Source organism: Falco punctatus (assembly GCF_963210335.1).
Source record: "Falco punctatus genome assembly, chromosome: 4".
Taxonomy (NCBI): domain Eukaryota; kingdom Metazoa; phylum Chordata; class Aves; order Falconiformes; family Falconidae; genus Falco; species Falco punctatus.
Genome location: NC_137583.1, coordinates 63692621 through 63719070, shown reverse-complemented (window position 1 = coordinate 63719070; position 26450 = coordinate 63692621). Strand labels below are relative to the sequence as shown.

Below are 26450 nucleotides of genomic sequence, written 5' to 3'. Positions count from 1 at the left end.
ACATTATAAAATGAAAAGTTTTTTTCCAATGAAAATTTAATGTCCTCAGTTCTCACGTACAACTCCAGAAATTAGTTTTTTTTTCATCTATAAAAACATAGTAGAAGAGTATGGAAACATCTAAAATGGTTTCTGTTACAATGACTGCTGCTTCTGTTTTCCATTTTTATCTAGATTTGAGAAAATATCTGAGTATGGAGTAAAAAACAAATGCCTCATTTTTACTGCCATACAGTGTAATTCAAAGTCCCTGCAGACTAGCAACTTCATTTTGTTTTTTGGGAAAATGTAGGACTCATTTCTTTAAAAATTCATAGCAAGTCACTCATTTATATAACACCCAGTGAATAAACCTGCAACCTGAATGCAGGAGACCTAAGGTCAGAATTCTCCTCTGCTTTACACAGTGCAGCCTCCTAATCCAAACAGTGCCGGCCTCATTTGTATTAACATATTTTAGGTTTATGGCACTTATGCAGGTATGCTTAAATTAAGGGTAATGCACCCAAGGCAAGTACATTAGTATGATAAAATCGTTTTTTCACGATGTGGTAAGTGAACCAAGATAGTTTGGGAACTGTTACTAAAGGGTTTTGGACTGCCTTCACCCATGGATTGTATAACAAGACTGGGTTAAATTAATGAGATTTTCATGAAATTTAATGTTAATCATTTGCAGATGGCAAAATTATAGAAGATACTTTTAAAATTGGTACATATATCAAGCACTCTGCAGTTTCTGTTTCTTTACAGTTCTTGTACTGAATGGGAAGAGGAGGTAACAAATATGGACAGAATAAAGCCAGTTTGTTTTCAGTTCCCAGAAATGGACATTTAGAAGGTATGTATAGTCTACGTTTAGATTGTCCGTACTAAGGAGCTCTGCCTTGACTTGCAGTAATAATCACAAGTTTAGTTTTTTTTGTTGTTGTTGTTTTTTTTTAATAGGGTACTTACGGGAAAATGCACCATCATTGGAAAGGCATTTTATAAAGTCTAGCCTTGGAAAACTATACCTGATTTCACACAACCTAGAAACTTAAAGTATGAAACTTTTATTTCTGAATAGAAAATATATAACAAATGCACTTTCAATGAGTTTAAATTTTTAGCACCAAGTTATTCAAGTTTTTTAGAAGAGGCAATTGAAATAGCATTTAATTATTAGGTATTTTTAAAGGTTTATGATTTTCATAGTTAACTACAAATACCGTTTTCCCCAAATCCAGAATCTTTCAAAGCACCATGAAATAGCAGATTTACCTGTCTTTTAATTGAAGATAAAATGAGATTTCATTTTCATTCTTACTGCTATCAGAATTCAGGAAGATATTTTAAATGGTAAATATATAATTGTGAGATATTCTAAACTGATGTGTATGTATATAAATATATACACATACATAAAAATATTAGTTGCACTGTTGATTTACTACAGAGGGGAAAAAAACTAATTTGCAAGAAGATTTGAGGGTGGCATTTGTTATAATTCTTTAAACCAAACTTTTATAGTGATTGGTTTTTTTGAACTAGAGGAAAATGAGGTCTTAAAAATTAAGTCACAACTTGTTGATAAAAACAGCCTCAAGGTAGTAAGAAAACCAACAAACAAGTTTGAAAAAGCTTCCATTTTTTTTACAAAAACCACACTAACCTTAATTCCGAGTAGAAAAACTTATGTCTGTGTAATAAATGTTTAGTCAGCTTTACCATGGGCTTTGAAAGCAATGTCAGTAGTGTGACATGGATAGTTATATACAATCTTCCTATATGTACATAGCTAAAACAATTTATATAGCAAACTTTCTAATTTCTTATGCTTTAGATAGTTCAAGTTGCCTAACGGACTTTGATTTTCACTGTGCAAAATCATGATGTACAATTCCTAACTTTCATTTTTCTTTTCCAGAGCAGCACTGAATGGTTTCACTTTAACCAGCAGCTGGAAAATACTCTCCACCCTTCCTATAAATTAGATGCCTCACTTTACAATAACTTGCAGAAGCTTTTTAATGCCCAGCTCAGTTTTTGTTTTGTTTTATAGTTCCATTTCACTAAATGAACCATTGTTTGTGCACTGCATTCCTGTAAATTCCAGATTGGGATTGGGTTGATTTTTTTAATTTCTTATTTTTTAACTCACTGAATTCCATTAGTGAGTTTCCTGGCAGTAAGTGGAACTTCTCTGACCATGATATAACAGTGAGACTTGGGGAATTTCACACCTACCCCACACTTCGTGACTCTACATGGAGATAAAGTCTGACATACGTAGTTTCTTTTCCTTCTATCTTACCCCTGACCATTTCCTTGCTATATGCCCAGTTCAGTAGGTAGTACTGGGCTTTGTAGCATGGAAGAAAGACTTGTAACCCTTAGGCCAGCTGCTTAATTTGGTCGGTGGAGGGATTCAAGACCCCAGAGAACATCTTTTAAATAGTGGCAAGGTGTGGTATTACACAGTACTCAAAATTTCAAACTTGGTCTCCAGGCTGCATCCCAAAATGCTATCTTTCATGTAGGACTAATGTGTTTGTCAATTGTTGAGCTTGGGGGATCTAGCAAGTTGAAATTCATGGCTATGCTTCATATTCCTGTTATATAACTGAGTTGAAAAAGTCAGTCATGTAGATTTTAGTTTACTAAAGGCACAGGATTTTGCATCACTACCTCACTGGCCTCCGTAGTTTGACAGAAAAACTTACAAAGTCTAGCACCATTGCTGTGTGTATTTTCCACTGGATACTAAAAGTAGCAAAAAATATATTTGTAAATTATGTGATGCTGGATTAAAATGATAATGTCATATGACAAAACTTAGTAACATCTTTACTAAATGTAGCTATCTTGGTTTATTATACAAATTTGTGATGGAGTGAAGTTAAGAGGAACACCAGAACTTGAATAAACCCTGAAAAATTGAAGCAAATGCTAACAAATATATCAGCAGTAATTTAAATATAAACATACAACAAAGTCATATGGAAATTAATTATTAAATGTATCACCAGTGAATTCTGCCGCCATCTGTTTCCTGTGATACACCACTGAGATTTCCAGCAGGTAAAATTATTTTGATTCAGTCATTTCATTTATCATTCACTTTCATCTGAATTGTATACCAGGAGGCTGCAACTTTTGAAACTGTTTCGAGTCTGGTAGACATGATTGACCGGTCCATCCTGAAATGAAGCTTAATCACTTGTCTAATAGTTCACTAGAATTATTATCATGCCTATAGGACAGGATCTTACTGATGAACAGTCAGAGCTAGAGATCATAGTCTTCTGCACTGTCTGTCATAGGAAACTTATTTGTTTTCAAGTTCCCCATAAAGTGGGAAACACGAGAACTAAGAACTCCTGAGAAGGAAAAAAAAAAACAAAAAACTCTTTTGCCAATGATCATCTGGGAAGCAACTGTCTCTTAAAACCCACATTAATATGACATTCTTGGGGACCTTCCAAAAGTCAATAGAAGGCCTCTGTACATCCTTTAATATTTACAGATAAAACTTTTTTTGCCAATATTTCTTCTTTTTTCAATAAATGTAGACACATTCTAAATCAAAAAATCAGTTGAGAGCTTCAGTGACATCTGATTCTGAAAACTAGATCAGCTGTACCCTCATAGTGAAATAAATGAGTAGTCTTAAACATGAATGAGTTGTTAGTGACTGGATTCCTAAAATGAGATTAATCTCTGTAAACATATTGGTCTAAAATTCAGTCATGGAGTATGTCTTAATTAGAAAACGATGGTAACAATAGGAATGAATCTCTAGAACCAAAACAAGTAATTCTGAGTGAAGATCTACACTATGCAAATTTTGAGGGGTTATTCCCGATTTACTGTAATCTCATTGTCAAATAATGATCAAAGAAGTATTCAGTTGTGATCTTGGAATACATCTTCTGCTTTACTTTCTTCTTAAGGAATTCAGTTCACAGGCTGCAAGATGACTCTGAGATGCAGATGAAGGCATTGTCCTCACTTACAATCAGGAGATCTGTTTTAGAAACACACTCCTGACCAAAAACAGTTACATGCCCTTACTCTTAGTTATCTGAGGCTTCCTTAATAATCAGTGAAGGTAAACTGGCAACTCCAGAACGTGATTTATTGGCACTTAGGCACTCTCTCAGGATTGATGTCTTGAAATGTTTATTTGTTTATTGATATAAAAGGAATCTACAATGAGTAGCTCAGATGATGTCTAACAGCTAAAATTGTAGCTTTGGGCTAGGATCCAGCCTTACTGTGTATAAATGGTATCAGTCTGCTTAACATATCTTATTTAGTTGCCCCCCAAAAGATCACCTTAACAGTTAAAATAAACCTATTATTCTCAAATTGATCATCATTTTCTTTGATCAATCTCAGCTGTCAAGAGTTTGAGGGTTTTAGCCAAAGCCATCTCCTAATGGATCTATTCAAAAGCTGGTGTTTAAAGAAATCATTGCTGAGTGGTTCTGAAACACATTTATAATATTCAGTATATAGACTAAGGAGTTTAGCTTAGAATTTTTTTTAGCCTATGGGTTCGTATATCTGAAATGAATTTTGTATACAAGAAAGTATATTTTTATGGAGTTATTGCTACTTCATTTTCTTAATCTTCATATTTCTCATGTAAGGTTTAGTTTGTTTTCCTCCAGGATTTCTCTTTTAAGTTCATAAATTGTTCTGGGGATTAAATAACTAAAAAGCTAGTTGTGTAGGGATTTTGTTATGAGCAATTTCCTGGATGAAAGATGAATTTATTTTGTGTAATATTTACCATCTACAAGTTAGCAGTTACAGAAGCAGTTTTCTATGCTGCTTCTCTAGGCAATGAAGAGAGCGGGACTTAGGGTAAGTCATTTCATTGTGCAAGAGGTGGAATAAATTAACCTATAGAGGACTCTGTCTTCTTAACAGAATAAAACAGATGAGGGAAGACCTCTGGAGGTCATCTGGTCCAAGTCCCTGCTCAAAGTAGGATCAGCCTTAGGGCAGGTTTCACAGGGGTGCGTTTGGCTGAGTTTTTAATACCTCCATTATGAAAAGATACAGCCTCTGTGGACACATTTTTTTTTTTTTTTTATCCTCATTGTGAATGTTTTTTTCTTACTAGTCAGAATTTCCTTTATTGCAATACGTGTCCATTGCCAACTGCCCTTTCACTCTGCACCTCTAAAAGGAATTTGACTCTATCTTCTCTATACTCTCTCTTTAAGAGGTTGTAGATCTCCCTTTAGTTTGCTTTCTTTCAGGATTACAAACCCAGTTCTCTCAGTCACTACTCATATATCTTGTGCTCCAGGCCCCTAATCATCTTGGTGACCCTTTTGCTGAACTTGCTCCAAGTTTGGTAAATGATGTATGACAGTACATAAAAATGACAAAATGACAGTACAAAAAAAAATGACAGTATCATCTTTTGTGCTGGAAAGCTCAAAACTGAACAAAGTACTCCAGGTGGGTTCTCACAAGTGCTGAATAAAGGGGAATAATCATTTCTCTAGACCTACTTGCCACATTTGCTAATAGAGACCAGTATGTTTTCTTCACTGGAAGGGTGCAACCTTGCCTCATTTTCATGCCCACCAGGACCACAGGTCCATTTTGCAAAGCTGCTTTCTAGCCAGAGCACTCAGTGTGCGCAGCTGAGCGGGGTTACAGGAAAGTACAGGACTTTCCTTGTGCTTTTGTTGGACTTGAGATCAGTCCATATCTCTCGTCTATTGAAATTCCTCTGAATGAAATTTCTCCACCCTCCAGTGTACTGACCTCTTCCCCCCAGTTTGATATTCTCTGCAAACCTGCTGGGAGTATATTCACTTCAGTTGTTCAAGTCATTAGAAAAGACTTTCATCGACAGTACTGTCCCCAGCACCGACTCCTGAGGAACACTGTTGGGTCCTCACTGTCAGTTGCCCTTTATCCTGTTAATTGCAACCCTCTGAGCCTGCCCAGCCAATTTTCCACTCATAGCCCATGTATCAAAACTGAATTTCACCAATTTGACTAAAGGCTACCTTGGAACATCATGCCAGAAGCATTGCTGAGATATTAAAATTAATTGAATGAGTTACAAAAGCACAGAGAAAGAGACTTTAGTTGAAGGTTTGGGAATGTGCAAGCCCAACAGTGTAATCAGAGAGAGCTACAGAATATGAGGTCAAATGATTAACTTTGAAGGCAATTTGCCAGCATCTGAAACTATCACATGGTCGTTGTGCTTTTAATAAATGGGAATACAGCTACAAAGGCTCAGCAAAGCATTCCTGATGATTCATCTTCATACTTGTCTCACCTTGCAGCTCCCAATATTCACTCTTATACCCTTTTGTATAGCAGCTGTTTTCCCTTCTTTGAATATGTTAAAGGTAGAATATGCATTCCAGAGGAGTGCACAGTAGTTTCAGTCAGGAAATAGTTTTCGTCTGTATTTGGATCTAGTGAATTAGGGCGTGAATCTCACCACTTATGGATATTCTGATTTTTATATTTAACAAATTAAAAATGCAATAGTGTCCCATGTGTTTTAGTAAAGGTCAGATTAAAAGTCAGATTAACTAGTACTACAAGGCTGAATTTACAAGCAAAAGCTTTAGTATTTACAAGGCCTATTCCGTACTTCAAGTGGATAAATCTTCCATGGAACTTGTGGTCTTGTTTCTTTTAGGCTGTATTCAGACACCTGAGTAATTACTTGCTATTACCTCTTAGTGCATGCCCTAACCTTGTTCGAACAAGAAGTGAATCTGTGCTGGGATGAGGCAACACCGTTTCCCTTCCTGTTTCTGTACTTCTGTTCCCATTTGAAGAAAATGCATTCACAGAAGCCAAAAGAGCATTTAAGGCCAGCTGAGGATCCAGTATGCCTTAGAACTGCATTCATTTGCCCTGTAGGTGCAGTGATATTAGCAGGCTCCATGACTGATGGTTTATTGTGGCAGAGCATTTCTCCTGCTCTTACTTGATATTTTTAACCCTAGAAGGCCAAGATCTCAAAATTTTTGCTCTCTAGGAAGACATACCAATCCTGTCCTACATAGCTGTACATCCACATATGTAACCGCTAATCTGTAAGAAAAGTCAAATATGTGTTTTCCTAAAGTGGTACTTAAAACTTAATTTTCCCTATCTTCTAGGGGTTTGTTAGGGTTTTTTTTTGGGTTGTGTGGTTTTGCCTTTTTTTAATAACTTTAGGAATATTTCTGAATGCGTCTAATAAAGAATATATTTTGTCTAATAGACTGGAGTGGACTGTAATTTGAAATAGTATTTTTGAATATTGAAAAACTCATGTTATACATATGTGGGAAAAGAAGTAACTGGCAGTTAACCTCAGCAGGTACACTGATAATAGTTCAGATAAGAACTACCCAGTAAACAGCCAAGACTGTTGCTGCAGTATGTTCCTTTTGACATTTTGTGAAATGCTCCAGGAAATAAGGTTTCTTATTCTCTAAACTAGTCCTGTGTTGCACACCTTAGATGTAATAAGTACTGACCTAAAGACTTCTCCAAGCTATTTTTTGCTGCAAAGAATTCAACTTAAATACAAATCTTTTCTCTAGCTGCCTTAGACTGAAAAAGAAAAAAGGAATAGAAGACATTTTCTTGCTGAATAGGAAGCAGGCAAAATGTTTTTTGAAACAACAGGTAGTGCTTAAATGGCATTTTCTCAAGATCTTCTTCACCAATGGCAGAATAGAGCTATTCCCCACATGCTAGAAATGCATTCCTCACATTCCTCACTCCTAGAAACAAACCTTTGTTGATAACAGGTTGATGTGAAGTTAACAACTCCATAAAAAGGCATCAAAGTGGTGTTGAATTACGGTGTTAAGCCTAGATCTTTCACGAGGGCTTTTTGTTTGCATCCGGCAGATTTTCTGTTCTTCTCTTTTTTCCACTTCATCTCTGCTGCATAAATTGTGCACGCTGAAATGACTAAAACAGCCAGTATCCAACAGGAAATGAGACCTTGTAAGATATTTCATCACACTTGTCAGATTACATAGAAAACCACAAATTGTTGCTGAAGGAGAACAGGTTATCCCTGAAATGGCACGATAAAATGAGGAAAATCAAACTGAAGCTGTTGTACACGTATGGAATGGGCCATGCGTACAAAGGGAAAACCTCAGCCTCATCTGTTGAAACGTGCAGGTGAAATCTGATGTTCCTATTTTACAACAAAAATTCTTTGAGAATACATGAATTGCTCTATATCAGTAGGTGTTTGTGGAGAAGCACTTCAGGAACTATCATTGTCTGGAAGAACTCAGATATGCACAGAACAGTTTAAAGAATTCCTCTTGAATCTTTGCTTCAAATGCATACTATTTCTTTTTTTTTTTTTTTTAATTCAATATATACTGCCAGATACTCATCACTGGGAGTCAGTCAGTTCTGTGCTGTACCTGTGTTACTCAGACACTGGACAGCATATGCTATAACACTTGTGCACCTCTCAGCTTTTCTGGATCCGCTGCTAGTGCATTCCTTACCATTATCAGAAACTGCAAGACACCTCCACCGGCGGCGAATGAAGAGACGGGACACAGCTTGATGCAAGCAAATGTCAATTTATTGTACAGAAGCACGAGGTTTTATAGACTTTCAGAAGCTGCGCGTTTTAAACAGATTGGTTCTTGAAGCTAAGCCTTGCATACTAGGCAATCCCTGATTGGTGCTTAACTGCCAGCAATTAACAACAAGGTGTTACCTTTCCTTGGCGCCATCCCTCTCCCACTCCTCTGTGCTCTGCAAACATGCCTCATCATGTTAATTGTTGTCTAGACAAGCTCGAGCAAATTCCCCTCAGCTAACTGATTGCCACGCATGGTCCTAGTTTCCAGGCCGCTCCTGCATCCACCTTCAGAATGCTGAAGTCCATAGTTCAGGTAATTCAATAAACTAATTTATTATTTATAAGCAATCTTACTTACTTGACTACTTTTGTTTATTCTTTCTGTTATGTCTTCTTGCCTCCCTTCATGATACAATTCCCAGCAGAATTACTCTATTTAATAGCATTATGGGCAGGATATCTCTGTTTCTATTTTCAATCTCGTGTGTGGTACTATGCCAGGAGAATCTCTGTTACAATTTTGCTTAGAAAATAATTTTGACACAGATTAGCTTTACCCATGTTACTTTACTTTGCTTGTATTTTTTCTGAAGACTGCGTGTTCTTACGCATCTGTGTTCCAGTTATGATTGCTATTTGACCATTTTATACGTTCCTAAGTTTCTTCCCTTTTATTGTAAGGACTGTTTGGTTTAGCATCATAATGTTGAAATTCTAAGATTAAGATTTTGAGTAGTTTGAAAGGAGACTTGGAAGTTGAGCCTGTTTTTGTATAGGCTTTTATAACACCCTTAAAGACCGAATACTAGGTCTCTGACTGGCATATCTTTGGTGCTCAACTTGCATGGATTCCTTGAAAATAGTAGCTGAGAAGTACTACAACTTGTATAACTTCTCCTTGGAGTTGAAATCTAGATGCCTCTGCAATAGCTTAAATGTACATGAATGTGGCTGATATATTTTCCTCAGAAATGGCTGTGACATGGGTTATGGTCTTCCATACAGGTGCACATTGCAAAATTCTAAGAATTACTGCAACTAGACTAGCAGATTTCTTAATTTTTTTTCAGCATGCTTCAGAAATAGTTTGAACTATGGAGTGTGATCTTTCGTGTGCATTTATCTTAGGACTGCAATAATGTAAAATTCCAGCAGGGGGACCCCTCATATCTTATAATGCACATTTTGTGTCTGCATGGCACTCTTGCCCCCTGGACGAATATTTTGTTCTCACAAAAATTTTTGACTTTTCAGTCTACACAAAAAGTGAAGTGTAAAACACTGGACTTCAAAATAGCATGTAGCTTGCAAAAAGGTGTTTAGGATTTTCCTTGTCTTAGGACAAACTGAGAATAACAGAAAACAAAGAGTGTTATACTAGGCAAATATAATTTACAGCATTAAAAATTTTTCAAAGAAAAGCTATCAATTCTATAAATAGAATATTAAAACTACTTTGTCTACCCACTGGTCATACCATTCTTTTTTGGCATGTTTTCATGTTTCAAATCTAGAACCTACATTTTAAGTGTCAATTTTAATAGAAGTCCCTAAGAATTTTCATTAGTCACAGCTCTTCCAGCTGCGATAGACTCCTTGTTTGGTTTTAGTACTGCAGGTGAGTCAAGTTGTCTAGGTAACAACCTATTCCCATAGATCTACTGAGCGTATTTTAAGTATTTTCTTATACTATTTCAAGCCTTTTGTAATCAGATCAAAGTAGAGCCTGTAGTGACACTAAAGATATTGCCATAAACCTGAAGTGTATAACATGTTTCTGTTGATTTATGCATAATTTTAGTAACTGTACAAGCTTCTTTGCATACTGTACTTTGACCACACTCATGCTTGTATTCAGTGCAGGGAAAGATTAACGTGAGGCCTATAGGGTGCTCAGACATTTTGTGGTTGTTTTTTTGCTGTTTCACCAGTACAGTTAAACCCTAAATATACTGGATCCATCACTGGAATTCTTCTATTCATGCTGTCAACTGCTCAGTTCTTGGGCCTGTCCAGATGCTGTCCTTATATTTGCTAGGTGGTCCAGCCTGAAGTTCAGTAGCAGAGCATGTGCACAAGCATACATATGCACACACACAGAGGACAGAGAGCGTGCTTGCACATGGTAGGTAGAAATAGAGTTTAATGGAGAGGCCAGGTATAGGCTTGGCCACACAACAGTACTGACCTGCTTACCTGTGACCTGCCCTCTTTTAGTTCCAATTCATCTTCAGTTTCCATGCCTGCTCCTCCCAATCCACCTTGATCCCTGCCCCTACCTTTGTCCTTTTTCCTAAACATCCCATAGTAGGTTCTGCACATTCCTGCAATCCCCTTAAAATGCCCCGTAATATGTCTCATGAAGTCCAACAAGACTCCTCAAATATCCCATAACATCCTTCCTCAAATATCAGCATATATGCACTGCAAAAGAAACTCCCTAACTAAATTCTTTCTCTATGTCATTGTTACAAGGAGGATATTGAGTCTCAAAGAAATCATAAAAAGCCATCAGGTCCTATGAAATGAAATGAAATTATACATACAGGGGTCACTAGTTGATTTAGATGTTCACAGAAGCATTAGCTGCTGCTTTTCACTCAGGGAGATAGTTGCTGTATCTGGCACTGTGGTTTTGCACATTCTTCTACGTTCTGTGCCACAAAACAACAACAAAAAAACACCTTCTAGCCTCAGTCTGAGACACAGCAACAAATGAAAAAGTGTCAACTAGGAAATAAAAGTTAATGCATTATGTATAGAATTATCAGAGAAAATACAGCAGGAAGAGGATTGAAGAGGCCATCTATTCCATCCTGCTGCCCCAGCTCAGACTTGGCTCCATTCGAACTATTAATCTGTAGTACCCTGGTTCACTTGTAATTCAAAAATTCAAATTACAAAGCTTTTCCACAACCTCCAGATCTAATCTGTTCCAACCTCAATTATTCTTTTCATATGAAAGTTTCTCTTACATTTTGAAGTAAATCTCCCTTAATTCAGTTTTAAATAAATGATAGTAACCTACCAGCCTCTTATTTTGTTGCTGAATTAGTGCTGCTATTTAGATTGTTGATGTGAAAGTATCCACACTAATGCTGTGAAAGGAAGGCTTAGCTCTTGTGATTTTTGACAAGAGACTTAAGTAGCAAAGAGTTGTATCAAGACCAAAAGAAAATAAAAGAGAAATAGAGAAGAGAGTGGATTTTACTCTGTTGATACAATTGGATTTCAGTTCTAAGCCTGGCATCCAAAGAGAATTTATGTAATCATTCTACTTGTTTGTCTGTTACTCTGCTAAATTCAAAATCTTGTAATGCAAAAAAGAAACACACCTCATAAGTAAAGCCAAGAATTTATTGTTGGTATAATTGAAATCTCAAAAGAATAATCAAAAGAACTGTTATATCTAATTAATGCAGAAAAAAGGTAAGAAAATAAAGAAATTAAGATTACTACAAATAGGTCTGGCAATAACAAAGTACTTCAGATTGTTGTGCACAGTCACCCACTGCCCTTCTGGGTCCTGGATCAATGGGTCCAGCCTTTCTCATGAAGAGGGCAGGGAGCAGTGGGTCGTGGAAAGGTTCAGTGTCCTGTGTTCTTTGCTGGGAGGAGTGATGGTAATGGATTCTTTTTCTTTTCATCTTTTAGATGGATTTCCTTTTGCCAGGGAAGTATCATGTTGATGGTTTCTTCTTCACTGTGGTTCACTTTGGGCAGTTTTTGTGTTTTCTGGCCAAGATTTGCACCTTGTCCTTTGTTAATGTCTGCATCATCATGTTACAGCCATATTTTGTATGTAAACTGTTTTACAGATATTAGGTACTTTTTCTTTCCTCACTTTGTGACCCCTAAATCCAGTTTTGTCCAGATCCATATGCCCATTTCTTTAACTAACCACTGATGAATTGTCTGCATCCTTGACGTTTCCAGTGTTATCCTGTGACCTCTTTCTTACCACCCCCATCCCTGCACTCCTCCACACTGTATCCTGTGTTCCCAGTGCCATCATACCATCCCTGTGCTGCTCCACCACTACATCACTATGCTGGAGTGGTAAATATTTGCCTTTACACAGAGGAATTACTTTTTACTCTATCTATAGAAAAACTATGGTTGTACCATCAAAAGACAAGCAAATCCAAAACTAATTAGGCATAGCAACCTGTCCACATAGAAAAATTGCTGTTACACCTAAACAAGCCAAAACAAAGGTCCAGGCAGTCCCAGTTCAAACAAAGGCTGCTGGGCCTCCGTCCTGGGGTTCCGAAAAGTCAGTTCAAGTCCTGCTAGCCTGTAGCCTGTTAGTAGCAATGACAGTGATATATTTATGGGACTGCTGGGCTACAAGAGCCTTCCCTTACTAGCTTTTGAATTTCAACTTCAGGGTTAAAAATTCAGAAACATGGCAAGTGGGAAGTACCAATAATACACAGTGAAAAAAAGGATTCTATAGGAGGTACAAAAAAAAGTATGTGTCCTCCTTAGCCTGCCAGGTAAGGACCCAGCCCACGTGTGCTTGCCAGCCATTCGATGTGTGCCCAGCCCTGAACCAGCCTCTGGGTGCCGAGACACCAGCAGGGCACAGAAGAAAGCTGGTGCTTTGTGCAGATGGCAGTACAGCTTGGGAGAACTAGTGAGGTCACCTGAGCTACTGCAAAGAGAAGGGGACATGGGAAATCACTTACCCACAGGAAACTGGGCTATAATAGCTTTCAAGCATGTATGGTGTCAGACTGAGACTCAGATCACGTCTTTCCTGAGGAAACCCAACAGTAGTTTTTTTAAAAAAAAAAGTTTTATACGGAAAAGATTTTTCACAGTTCTTTGTTGCTTACCTCTGGAGTGGCTGCATCAGCCATCCCAAATACAATGTAAGACATTGATTACAGCAGTATCTGATTGCTTCATCATCATCAACATACTTTTTTTACATAATTCCTGTGAGAGAGAAATGCTATTATACTGATTTTAGGGATGGGTACCTCAATCATGGCTCCTCACAGATACACAGATATAGGGTAACTAGCTGCCATTCTAAAGGAGACAGATACTTAGAGAATTCTGACCTGTCCGAAGTCATGTGGAAAACGAACCCAGATTCTACATCCCATGTTAAGCACTAAACCTCTTCTTCCCATACTCATAGACCTCTCTTCTTATGTTCTTTTCATTTTCAGAGGAGTTGTGCTTATTGGGCTTTCTCCTGTCCTTGATTGCATGGGCACTGCGAGGGGAAGGAAATTTCACAATTCCATACAAAGGATAATGAAAGTAATGGCTGTTGCTTTTATTCTTGTATAATGGACTTAATGAGACTTGGTTTGGTACATTCCTAATTTTTTTTCTGAAAACTATGGAAAAAAATGAAACCTGTTCAGTTAACAAAGCAGTATGAATGACACTAAAAGCTGGATCCTCCATTGAGCTTTCCTCTGAAATTAGCAAATTGCTAATGAGTTGTTCCATGAGCACGAGACTGAAGAAAACATGACCTTTTACAGATTTTTGCATTTTCTTTTTTATAACTATTCTTGAACTCTTACATGACACATCACTTTCTTGCCAATGTTCTGTAGTACCTCCAGTTTCTGCCACATCTCTAGTTGCCCACACAGCTACTGTCTAGGCACTGGGTAGGCCTACGTGCTGTCATTAGCTCTGGGCTGCACGTGTGGATTTTTTGAAATTATATTTTGATCTCATGTTCTCAGACATCTTGTGCATCGAAGTCTGTCTTTCTGCAAAGGTACTCAATTTTCCCCTCTTCCTTTTTAAGCTTTATAAAGCTTGCAATTTCTTCATGTCTTTTAGGCCTCTTCTTCCTTATTAGGTGAAATTAGCTTGAAATGGTTATCAGAGGATTGCCACATGGACAGATGGACTGCCACATGGTACAGGCACACAAGGCTCATTTTCTGAAGTGAGGAAGAAACGAGTGAAACAAGAAGAAACAAGGAAGAAGCAAAAACAAAGAAACAAACAAGCAAAAAGATCCATAGGAAAGGAACAGTAATTTTTCTATAGCTCTTCATCTAGCACACCTTGCACTGTGCTGTAAATAGAAGGATAATGTTTATAAAGGTGACTGAAACTAGTCCTGCAAAAATTCATAAGCCTGCAGTGGTATTTCTAAAACTCAGTTGAATCATTAAGAAGTAAAATCTTTCCTAAAGTCGTAAATTTTCTTTCCCCCTTATTTCCTCCCTCTCTCACAGCATCATACCCTCGAGCAAATAAAATGTAGGTACTTGAACTGGGACTTGAAATTCTTTGCCTCTTATACCATTTTTACCATTTTTCAGTTGCAATGGCATTTGTGTTTTATGAAGCTCTGAGACTTCACTATTTTAGTAAGTACAGGAAAATACTGACTTCATAAAATTCCCAGACTAGTACACAAAGAAGCAAGAAAGGTCAATAAGACAGAAATGTGCTACCTAAAGGCAAGTCAGATTTTCAAAGACATTATCTTTCTCTTTGTTTCTTACACACACATCCACACATACATTCATCACAAACTTGGTATCTGTAGACTATGACTGTGAAGGAGCACTGTGATCTAAAGAACCTTAGTGTGCTGGCTGATAATTCCTAAATAATCATCATCAACATACTAAATAATAATTAACATAAAAGAGGTCATAATATATATGGCTACTGAGAGGGCTGTAGTATTCAAGTGCACAAGTGTGTTCTGCCAAAGCAAATTTTGCAACTGGAAATTATAACTTTACACAATTGAAATTTTCTGCTAGGGAAAAAGTATTTATTTTCAGATACCTCTTATTTTCTAAAGGGAAAATGTAAATGTACTGATTTGCTTTGACTTCGTTGATCTGATTTAGAATATTTTCATATTGTTAAACCAAGCCAATGCATTTAATTATGAGTCAATTCGAGGAAACAATTGCAAAATACATGAATCAATTACATTGCTCTGTCAGCAAACTGCCTTTGAGCTGCTATAAACTGTGCTTCCAGACTGGCTTTGTTCGCCAGTCCTGGAGAATGATAGCTGAAGTAACGCACAGAGAAATCATTCTGAATTGCATGATGCTCAATAAAAGATGTAAATGAGCATAAGTAAAAGTGGGACATAGAATTTCCAACTAAAATTCAGATGAAACAAAGTGTCAATATGGAGAAAATAATTTTGTTACGCAACTAACTCAAAATTAATCACTCCAAGTCTATTCAATAAACTAAAACAAGGCTTCCCCCCACCCCCCACCCCCCCCAAACCAAATAATACAGATTTGACTGAGGAGGTGAATCAGGAGAAATGAAAATCAGTCCACTACTTTGGTTGGCATGGCTGTTTAATAATCTGATCATTTAACTGTGCTATATAAAGTTGTCTATTATGCTAATTGGATCTATAACTGCATACTAAGTGATCTCTACAAATTTCTTATAAAAGAATTAAGGGAGAAGATGCCACCTTTCTGTCTGGCATCACTAAAGTAAAATGGAGTTTAAAAAAAAAAAAGGAAGGAAAACTATTAAAACCCAAAGAGATTAATAGTTGTTACTTTTTGATATAATAACAGACATAAGAAGGAAAAACATTACAATTTATGGGGTGAAGAATTTAATCTATGACCCTGATCCTATGTTATCATTGACCTGGAGCCTCAGCCTGGGATGCTGAGGATAATGAGTATGTAACCACCACTGAAAATTAACCGAACTCCGGTCGTACCCACTGGTTTTAAAGATTCAGTGCATGTGATGTATGTGGACACTAGAGGGAAACACTTAACCGGGCTATGGCAGTTTCTGACCCTGACGAGGAAGGTGGAACAGTCGCTGTACTGATAGACTCTCATTTAATGGCAATATCAATTTTTTTCAGGGAGAAAACACAATTAGCGGACTAAGGAAATGAATGTAGGTTATGAGGCTTATTCTGCCTGTAATGGATATAAATGTACTCTAAAACTTCAGTTACTGTTATGGATCATGGACAACCGAGCAAATTATATATTAAACTAATCGCAGGTAATGCTTATGTGTCACGGTTTCATCTTTTCTTCCTTTCTCCTGCAATTGTTGTTTCCTAATTTAAGCATGTTCCTTCTTTAGTACAAGTAAAAGGGAAAAATCTTTAAGGTCTGATTCACTACCTTGTGTAGTTTTTATTTCTGGCTTGACATGGTAAAGGAAAGCCTTATCTAAAGAAGCTTTTCTACTTTGTGCCAGAGTTAATGACTATAACATATTGGATCTCATGCACAATTCATGAGAGCTGATTTAGCATTAATGCAGGTGTATAGAATGGCTGGAACTGTTCACCTGCTCTCCCTGATGGAAGCAAAATGCTGCCATGATTTCTAACAAGGAGAAACTGGAGGAACGAATCAGGGAGATGAAATATATAATGTATATGTAAACGTGGCTTAAAATGCATTGTAAATGATTTGTACATAGCTAGTCAAATACCTTTCTTTAGTGGCAAGCTAATCTTCTAGTCAATGCTAAAATGCAAGGCTAGATTGTCATCCTGTTGGCAGCCCTCTGAAGCAAATTAGGACTTGATCCTTCTGCCAGAGGAATCATTGGCAGGCAATCATATGCACAATATGCTGCTCCAAATGCGATCAGAGACATGTGCATTTGACTTAACTGGGTAAAACTCTTCACCTAATAATCACCTGCTAACTTATAATCACTTGATAACTTTTCACTTCTCTAACTAATTTTCCTGTAATATGTAGAAAGAAATTCTAGCAAAGTAAGATTTTCTTATTCCCATGCTTATTGGAGATAGATTTTTGTCCACTGGTTCCAGTAACCTTCAAAACTGCTGTCAAAATTGCTTTTCTTTTGAACTGATCTTATTATAGAGTTACTGCATTTATAGGAATGAAAATATTTTCTTCCAGAATTAATATTGACAGACATGCCTGTGTAAAGTACTCAGTCACTAGTTCCTGTTTAGCTTCTCATTTCAGTTTTTCAGCTTTTGTCTTGCTGAGGGAATACATTAACAGGGAAAAATAGGTCTAAGTACTTGGAGTCAATATGACGCGGTTAGACTAGAAGTATAGCTTTTAGATGCTAATATGAAGTAGAATTAATTCAGTAAAGAAGGCTCATGGGGGATCTTACCAATGTGCATAAATACCTGAAGGCAGGATGTAAAGGCGAGAGACCCAGACCCAGTGACAGGACCAGAGGCAACGGGCACCAGCTGAAACACAGGGGGGTCCCTCTGGACCTCAGGAAGCCCTTTCACTGTGAAGGTGACTGAGCACTGGCCAGGGTCCACAGGGAGGTGGTGGAGTCACCACACTTGGAGATACTCAAAAGCTGACGTAGATGGTCCTGAGCAACCTGCTCTGGCTGACCCTCTGATGAGCAGCAGGGTTCGACTGCACACTCATGAGAGGTCCCCACAACCTCAGCTGTACTGTGATCCTGAGATTCTGTGAAATGTGCTATCTAATAAATTATCATCTATAAACCATTTATAGGTATAAGAAAAATGCACATTGTTTTAAACTGTAACATATATATGTAATATTAGAGAATGGTACATTTTAATAGAAAATAGTTAATCCTTCTCAAATTTAACATAAAAGTGGTTTGCATGGCATTCAAATTTTCAAAAATGGTATACTCTATTTGGGATACATTTTGAAATTCTTGCTATAGGTTAGTAGGGACTTTACTCCAACTCAAGTTTTTATGATGACTTAATCTCCCTTACTACCATCTAGATAGTCATTGCAAACTTCCCTGAGAGATAACATTTAGAACCTAATTCACCTATCCTTGTCTACAAAGTTCTATGTGACTGGTTTTTCATAGAAACTTGCATTTGATGCCGTCATTTAAAATGAGCAAGTAGACGAAAAGATTCACATACCACCCATAAGCCACATTGTAGAAAATATTTTAAAGCTACTAGGTAACTTTTTTTATCTGTCTGAGGTATGCATCGATAGACCTTTGCCAGCTAAAACCTTGTATTGCACAACAGATGATGCTACTGATCGGCAGAGGTCTGCACGGCCTTCCAGAGAGTACAGATTTCTGCGGAGAATTGGCCCATGGTATGTGCTGTACACGTGCTACTATACTGACAGCTGGGGATGTGTCAGAGAAGGTAGAAAGAGAGAGAAGTTTCTCAGAAGACGCGGCACTATTGGAAAGTCTAATGGATCCAGAGGATGGTAAAGTATTGTTAGAGCAACGTCTAGACATGTTTAGTACTGAAGGCAGAACTGGTGGTCAGTTGTGGTAGATGTAACTTAATCTTTATGATCTAAGTAATTCCCACAGGATATATTAATAACATTGCTACTGTGACCACGGCACCCATTATCTCTGCATCATTTTCCTGGACCTAAAAAGAAAGGTGTGAAGGGACAAGATCATATCACCAATTCCAGGTTTCTGAACAAGTCCTGAAATCTTTATTTCTGGTTACAGCTTCATTTCCTTTCCTAGCAATTCTAATTCCATCTTACTGTTCTTCCATCTCTTAGTTTCCTTCTGTACAATAAGAAATTAGTAAACCAAACACATGCAGCTGTTTTGCTGTTTGCTGTGACTAGTCTGGTAGCCTGAAAATAAGTCCTGGGCAGCCTGGACTGTTGTGAAAGACTGAGAGGTAATTTACAGTGTTTTCTACAGCCAGGAGAGTAAAGGACTAACTCAAATGTCAGGCTTTGGTTTATGCACCAGATGTTTTAGGAGACTATGTCTCACCTAGTGGAAACTAACCTTTAGTCAGAAAGGAGTGTTATCCTTCTCCACTTTTTGTTGATCTTTCTCTTGATAGCCCATGCATAAACCGAGCTTCACGTTCGAGGTTTCAAATTGAGATTTAAATGAATAACCATTGTGTACTTGATTCTTTCTAGTGCTCTATATGGCAATCAAATCAAGGGAATAAATTAAAAGAGTAGCGTTTCCATCCATAAAGACTGAAATTTCAAAGCTTAGATAACAGTGATAATACTGGGGTTACATTAGGGAACACCCCAGGGTCCTGAGACTGCATTGAACAGGCAATGCTGCACTTATATTATGCTGAGGAAAATTCTATGGATAGCCTAAAAAGAATTATACAAAAGTAACTGTCTAGTTTAGGTTGACTGAATAGATCTCTAGGTTTCACTAAATTTATCTGATTAGATCTCCATTGAGTGCAATGGGAGCTTAGCTTGCATGTAAACATCTAAATTTAGATGTCTAAATCTGTGAGCTGTAACCACTCAGGATGACTGTATTGTAATAAAAAGACACCCAAGATACCTTTAAACTATCTGGCTTGAGTAAGTCCAATCTAATTTCACAGCAACATAGAATTTAGCTCAGAATAATATCCTGCCATGAAGGCTGACCACAGTATAGGCTATTTTGGAGACCTGCAGTAATTTACTTTGGGTAATAAAAGCCTTACCATTGACTTAATGGGTTGTTATTTGGTAACCAAGCTGTTTACCATGCTGTGCAACACAACCTTGATGCAAAAAGTATTTATTCCTTGTGTATTAGTGCTAGGGATGTAGAATGAATTCAGCTGGTGAAATCCTGGCCACTTTGATGAAAGAATGACATACGGTAATGACATTATAATAATCTTTATTTCATTTTTTATTGTGTTATATTGCTTCATTTGCTTGCATGGACATTGAACTTGACTGAGGTCATGCAGTGACACATAACTCATTACCGTGGCTGGCTTCTGTTAAATAATAATTTATAGTGCATTCTAATAGTCAAGGTTATTCTTGCCTTAAATGTGCAACCTTACAGTTACTGCCACATTTCTTCTGCCACCATGCTTGGTTTTGGTAACCCTTCTGAATACCTTTCTGAATAACTTTTATTTATAATCTTCTCTAGTATTAATTAAGAGAAGGCTCTGGGGAGACCTTACTGCCGCCTTTCAATACTTAAAGGGCACTTATGATGGAGTGAGACTTTTTGCCAGGGTCTGTAGTGATAGTACAAGGGGTAATGATTTCAAACTAAAAGAGGGCAGATTTAGATTATTTATAAGGGAGAAATTATTTACTGTGAGGTGGGTGAGGCACTGACAAAGGTTGCCCAGAGAAGCTGTGGCTGCACCACTCCTGCAGTGCTCAAGGCCAGGTTGGATGGGGCTTGGAGCAACCTGGTCTAGTGGAAGGTGGCTCTGCCTGTGGCAGAGGGGTGGAATGTCTGTGATTCTATGATTCTACAAATATGTTGATATTTGAATTCTAAACCATTAATACATTGCTTTAGTGATTAAAAACTATAGGCAGTTTTGAAATTTGCCTAAATATCCCTCTCTCTTATTTTTTGCCCCGTAACAAAAATACTTCCTCTTTCATTCCAGGATTTTTCCTTGGAGATTAATTTGGCCTTGCATTGAACTAATAAAAGTAAAAGCATTCATGTCACAGACATGAAAAAGTATCAAATTTAAAAATATGCTTCATCAATGATCCTCAGTCACTCCTTTTGTTTTTATATTATATACAAAACCCAACTTTAGGTAACTCTCCTAAATTTAATAATTCACATTTTCTTTACTGTCTTGCAAATAAATTAAAATAAAAACTTATTAATCTCTTTTAAGACATGATCTTAAGCAGCTTTTGGTTAGGACATCATTTACGTTAATCTGGAATTCTCCAAATTCTACTTTCAGTATGTTCTTATCTGTTCTATAATGAATGATAGGGTCACACTAAACTCCCAGGCTTCACTGGAGGGACCATAGGTGGCCACTGTTCGTGGACAGTTATGCAAAATGCTTGCAGAATTCTGATGCTAGGCAAGCGCGACAGGCCAGGAAGAGTGTGCACAGAGCAGGCTACCCCTGTGTTATCATCTGAGACTATCAGTTGCAACTTAGAGTGGCATTCTGCCTCTTGAATTTTCAGATTTTCCGGAAAGTATTACTAGTAACCAACTAGAAATTAATGACTAAATTAAACTTCTGTTTAAAAAGATTATGGTTCAGTCTAAAACAATCTCTGTTTTTCCATTATGGATTTTGTTTGTTTGTTTGTTTGTTTGTTTGTTTTTTAATAAATTTAGCAATCCACTTCAGAATATGCTATTCCAAGTGTAAGTTTAGGCAGGTTTTTTATATTATTCCTTTTTCTGTTATCCTCAGGTAACCTGCCCATGGTATTTAACTTCAATGTCACCTTCCTAGTACAGCTGGGAATATACTGTGAGGCATTGCATTTTTCTTTCATACCAATGTGAATAATGATTTAGTTTTATTTTTTTTAATCCCATGGCCTATTCACATTAGATGGGAAGAAAAATTTCCTGACCTCAGATAATACCAATGACAGTTAAAATTCATTTTTAGCTACCTGTATGGTGTTACTCCAAGAGGCATATCTGATACTGAAGTTCTGTCCTGTTACATCCTGTATGCAAAAGTAACAAGTTTTGTTTAAAGACTACACAGTAAATATACAAAACAGACAGAATGGGAGGCAGAACACAAGTACAAAGAGATGAAAGGTGGCAGTCACCATGGGTAAATATAGATATCTGAAAGGCACAGATATTGCCTAATAGATGTCACCAATAGAGTAATGAAGTCTAAAATAGCATTCCTGATTATTTTTTTAATAGTTTTGCAACTTCCAGAGTCATCCATCAGGTTAGCCAGAAAGCCAAGAGAAGATTCTAGGAGTAGGAGTCACCTCATCTTCCTTAGACACATGTAACACAGCTATTGCTAAGCCTCCCTTTATATTCATTGTAGAGAAATAGAGCTTTTTAGGATTCAGCCCATGTGATGTATTAAAAATGTCTATTTTAGAGTTAGACGAATTCTGTCTTAGACTTCACAGTCGATAGTGACTAGATTTCTACTGATTATACATGGAGACTGGGGTGACTCAGATAAAGAGCAGGCCTCTGCATTTAGCTGGATGAATTCCACTCTAAATCTTTTGACTAAAGGAACAGTGCTTTTCTCTCTGGACCATGAAATCATTCTGAATAAGCAGATAAAGCAAATCTAAGTAACCGCAATATATTCCAGAATAAGTTCAAATAAACCTTTTCCTCTTCATTAGACCAAATATGCCTGCTTTGAAATTCTGGAGATACCTGACCCAACTGGCTGTTTTGTATACTCATCAACAATACTGCTCTGTATTCTACCACCCTGTTATCCCAGACAAGGCACAGGATTTCAGAGTGGACCATCATGCAGGTACATTATTTACAGTCTCACATTATCTTATTTGCATATAAACTACCTCAGTAAACCAGTGTCTAGTGAAGGAGTTCCCAAAATATAAGACATATGCATAGTTTCAGTTGCTGATTTCTTATAAAAATCCCTTCAACCAGAAAAGAGTTCCAGGGATTCTAACTTGTAATTTGTATTCCCATTATATTTAATAACTCTTTATACAATCCATCTAGATCAGTTTAAATGAATGCCTTGTTGCTACTTAGATGATTATGGGTTGCAATTCATTTAACGTGCCCAATGATTCATGTTTAATTTATTGAATTTAATGCAGCATCTGAGTGACCTGTGCATGTGTAGTACTTTAAATGCATGCACACTGGCACACACAGCCCTCTACAGTATTTTGCTTAAGTAATCAGCTTATCAATGTGTTAGACTATGAGATATTGTGTGACTCTTTATGCCACTGTTTAATTTAATGCTCCTTGCAGTAATGAGTCTGTCTGGGTTGACTGGCTACCTCTCAGGAGCTCCATGGCTTTTATGCCAGCAATAATGGTGCAAGATGTGTCCAGTTCTATGATTTGATACCTGGGCATCTGGCATGAGCCACTGACTTGTGTTTGCATCTCATAGTATTTTTGTGTTGGGAAACTAATTAATGAGTGCCCTTTGTTTATAGCTAGAGGTATGAATCTTCCTTCAGCACCTGACAAGTCAAATGGCATTTACAAGTAATAATTATTTTTTGTAGAAATGTTCTTTATATATGATAAGGCTCTTTAGGGTATACCTGTATGATTCCCTGAGTATTTTGTAAAGAAGTTTTTCATTAGCATGAGGAGAGTGGAGACTGCCTTAGGGAAATTTGAAGTCTTTTAAAATCTAGAAGTTCAGGTCGTCACTTTTGGCAGACCTGTATTTTTATGATACCTATTAGCCTATTCTGTGTTCTGTTTGTGATAAAAGACAGTGTTTTCAGTTCTCATGATGATACTGAATCCTTGCAAGACATGGGCAATGGAATTACTGAGGAAAAACGTTGTTTGCCTTATGAAATCCACATTACCAGCAATGTTTTTTACCTTAACCACTTTCCTCTAAACCACTTTCACTCTAAACCACAGTACTCCAACTGGTGCTTGATATCTGTGATATCAAATAAGGGGAAATTCTTGTGGCATTCTTATCACCCAGTTCCAGATTTTTTTCATCTCTCTGTCTGCATGATCAAATTCTGCTTTTTGTATTCACTAAATCCTGTGGGGGTTTTGTTATATGCATTTTCCTGGCTTTTAAGAAGTCCTTATAGTGCAATAACTGAGGAGGACCTCACTATAATCAACTTTATTTCTGACTTCTGTTGAAGTACCTCAGAAAAAAAAGAGTTCAGGAACTACTTATCTGCAAAATTTTGTATGTTCCATTCGCTAAATATTTGAATTCTAAAAAGTGAAATATAGTTCAGTGTACTTTTTCTTGCCAAATAGTTCTCAAGTAAGTATCAATGTGCACTGTAGTGACAACTGAGATGTGCTGCTTTTAATTTCCTGTTAACAAATAGAATGCAAATCCCCGAGGAGCAGTGGTAATTCCATACTCAGATTTACACAACTTAGTTACACTAAATTATACCCTGTGGTGGGTCAGAAAATCTTAAGGACAAAGTAGTATGGTTGACTGTCAGCAGATGAAAAACATTCAAATGTAGGCTAGAAAGAGGCCTAGCAGAGGCATCTAGCAGAAAGATCCTAGATCAGTCTCTTTAAAAAAAACCCAAAACTTAAATTTAGTGTAAATATCTTTACTGGCTCCATAAACATTTAGAGTTTATAAAGCCAAGCTATCAACTTTATAAGAGAAAAAACTGCTGGCATAGCAAAGTTTTGCACTGAGTCCTAGTTTATTTCCAGAATTCTCAGAACAGTTGTCTAGCAGTGGTAAAATGGCATAGTTCCATCACTGGAGTTATGATTTATGTCAACTGATATGTCAGCCCTTGACTTGTATTTATTTCTATTGATACCACTTTGTTTTAGAAACATTTCAAATTCTTTATACATTAATCTAAAATCAAACTGAAGCAACATAAACACATAAATAACCAGCTACACATAATCCAAGCTTGAAATGACTCCCTGGTCTTTAGCTGAAATGATGCCAAGAGAAAAAGTGGGTTGCCATGTCAAAAAAAACCCAAGAGATAAAAAAACCCCAACCAAAACCAACCCAAATGTTCTGTTGCCTTAAACATATAATTTATTTAGAAGGCCAGAGGGTAACAGCCAATTTTTGTGTCATTAACACTCTTGTGGGACTGAAAATTCCTTCTTAGATGTTATAATTGATAATCAAATAAGAAGCATGTCCCTGTGAAAGTTGGTTTTGATTCCATTTTGCAATCTTTTAATTTCTTTCAAGGAAAGACAAGTTTATGGTCACTGGTCTCCAGGGCATGCCTCTTGCCTACATTATGCAGATTTGTCGATTGTTACCCTATAATGTCTTGCTGACAGTCCTGTCATTCCCAAATATGGGTTTTGCAGTTTTGGGGGTTCCATGTAAATATAGGGAAGGATTTAAGCACATCCTTAATGAATACAATAACAGTGAGCTAGATACTATAGCAACTGACTGGGCAAACCAAATAATTTCTTCACTATTTTTCCATGCCTTAAAATCTATGAATTTGAGCTAATCAGTACTAATCATAATGAACTTGCATCTATCCTATGTGGACTGGCATCCAAAGACTAACATTAAAATGGTTTTGAGTGTGAAGCAACCTACCTAAAATCTGAAATAAGTGGCTCCATTTCAGTCATGATGATCATACCTCTTTTTGACACTACTAAAAATTTGGATAGTCCTAGATGGTCGATCTTCTTCCTGTGAGGCTGAGAAATAGAATAGTTCTGTAATGAATGTAATAATGCCTTGTGCCCTGTAGCCAGATGGTTCACTGACAGGCAAGCAGGGGCTAGAGTCCAGCACCTATCTAGTAACCAGCGTATTAAATTGCTACCTGACCATCTGGATAGCATCACTTGCTATTCTGTAGATTCCCTTTAGTGCCTAGGACAGGTTCCTTAATTAGATGATACTCTATTTTACTTTTATAAAGTGAAGACAATAGTTGTAATGGTATTGGGAAACAAATGCATTACAGATTTTGTATGTCTGAGCGACTATGTTAATAGAAACAATATAATTTCCATAGAGGATCAATTTTTGCTTTATTTTGCAATATGATTTATGACAAATCCATGACTGAACCTGATCTTTAGACGTATCTTTGAAGCATATTGTACCATTTTTTTCTGCCAGCTCTTGTGAGAATCCTGGGTTAGTTACGTTCTGCCTGTATTGCAGCTAATGGAGAGGTTATTGTCTTAAATGCATCCTCACTGGCAACAAGGATTCCAGGCTGAGTTTTCTGGCAGCAGCCTGCTGATTTCAGAAATGATGTATTTCTATTGGTGGAAAAGATGCTCCTTTAATTGCCTTTTTTGATGATGTCAATATATATATTACATATAGCTGTTAAATTGCTCAGCAACTTTTAGTAATATATAACCTGTGAGATGTCACTTTCATTTCATGCTACACAGCTTTTCTTTCTTGCTTTAACTCTTTACAATAGCTTAGTTCCCTGTTCGCCTCTATGTGCTGAGGTTGTGTGAT

General features: G+C 37.0%; 2 long non-coding RNA genes across 2 annotated transcripts in view; both read left to right on the top strand.

The window, feature by feature from the left end:
• The first annotated feature begins 2628 nt into the window (after window positions 1–2628).
• Window positions 2629–7073, top strand: LOC308062896. Its single transcript, XR_013927739.1, has 2 exons — window positions 2629–3063; window positions 6715–7073. It is a non-coding gene; the product is annotated as an uncharacterized lncRNA (long non-coding RNA).
• Window positions 7074–8873: 1800 nt separating this feature from the next.
• The window catches only part of LOC308062893, a 33143-nt gene continuing 15566 nt past the window's right edge, over window positions 8874–26450 (top strand). Inside the window, exon 1 of the long non-coding RNA XR_013927736.1 lies at window positions 8874–22781. This is a non-coding gene — a long non-coding RNA (uncharacterized lncRNA). The remainder of the gene's footprint in view (window positions 22782–26450) is intronic.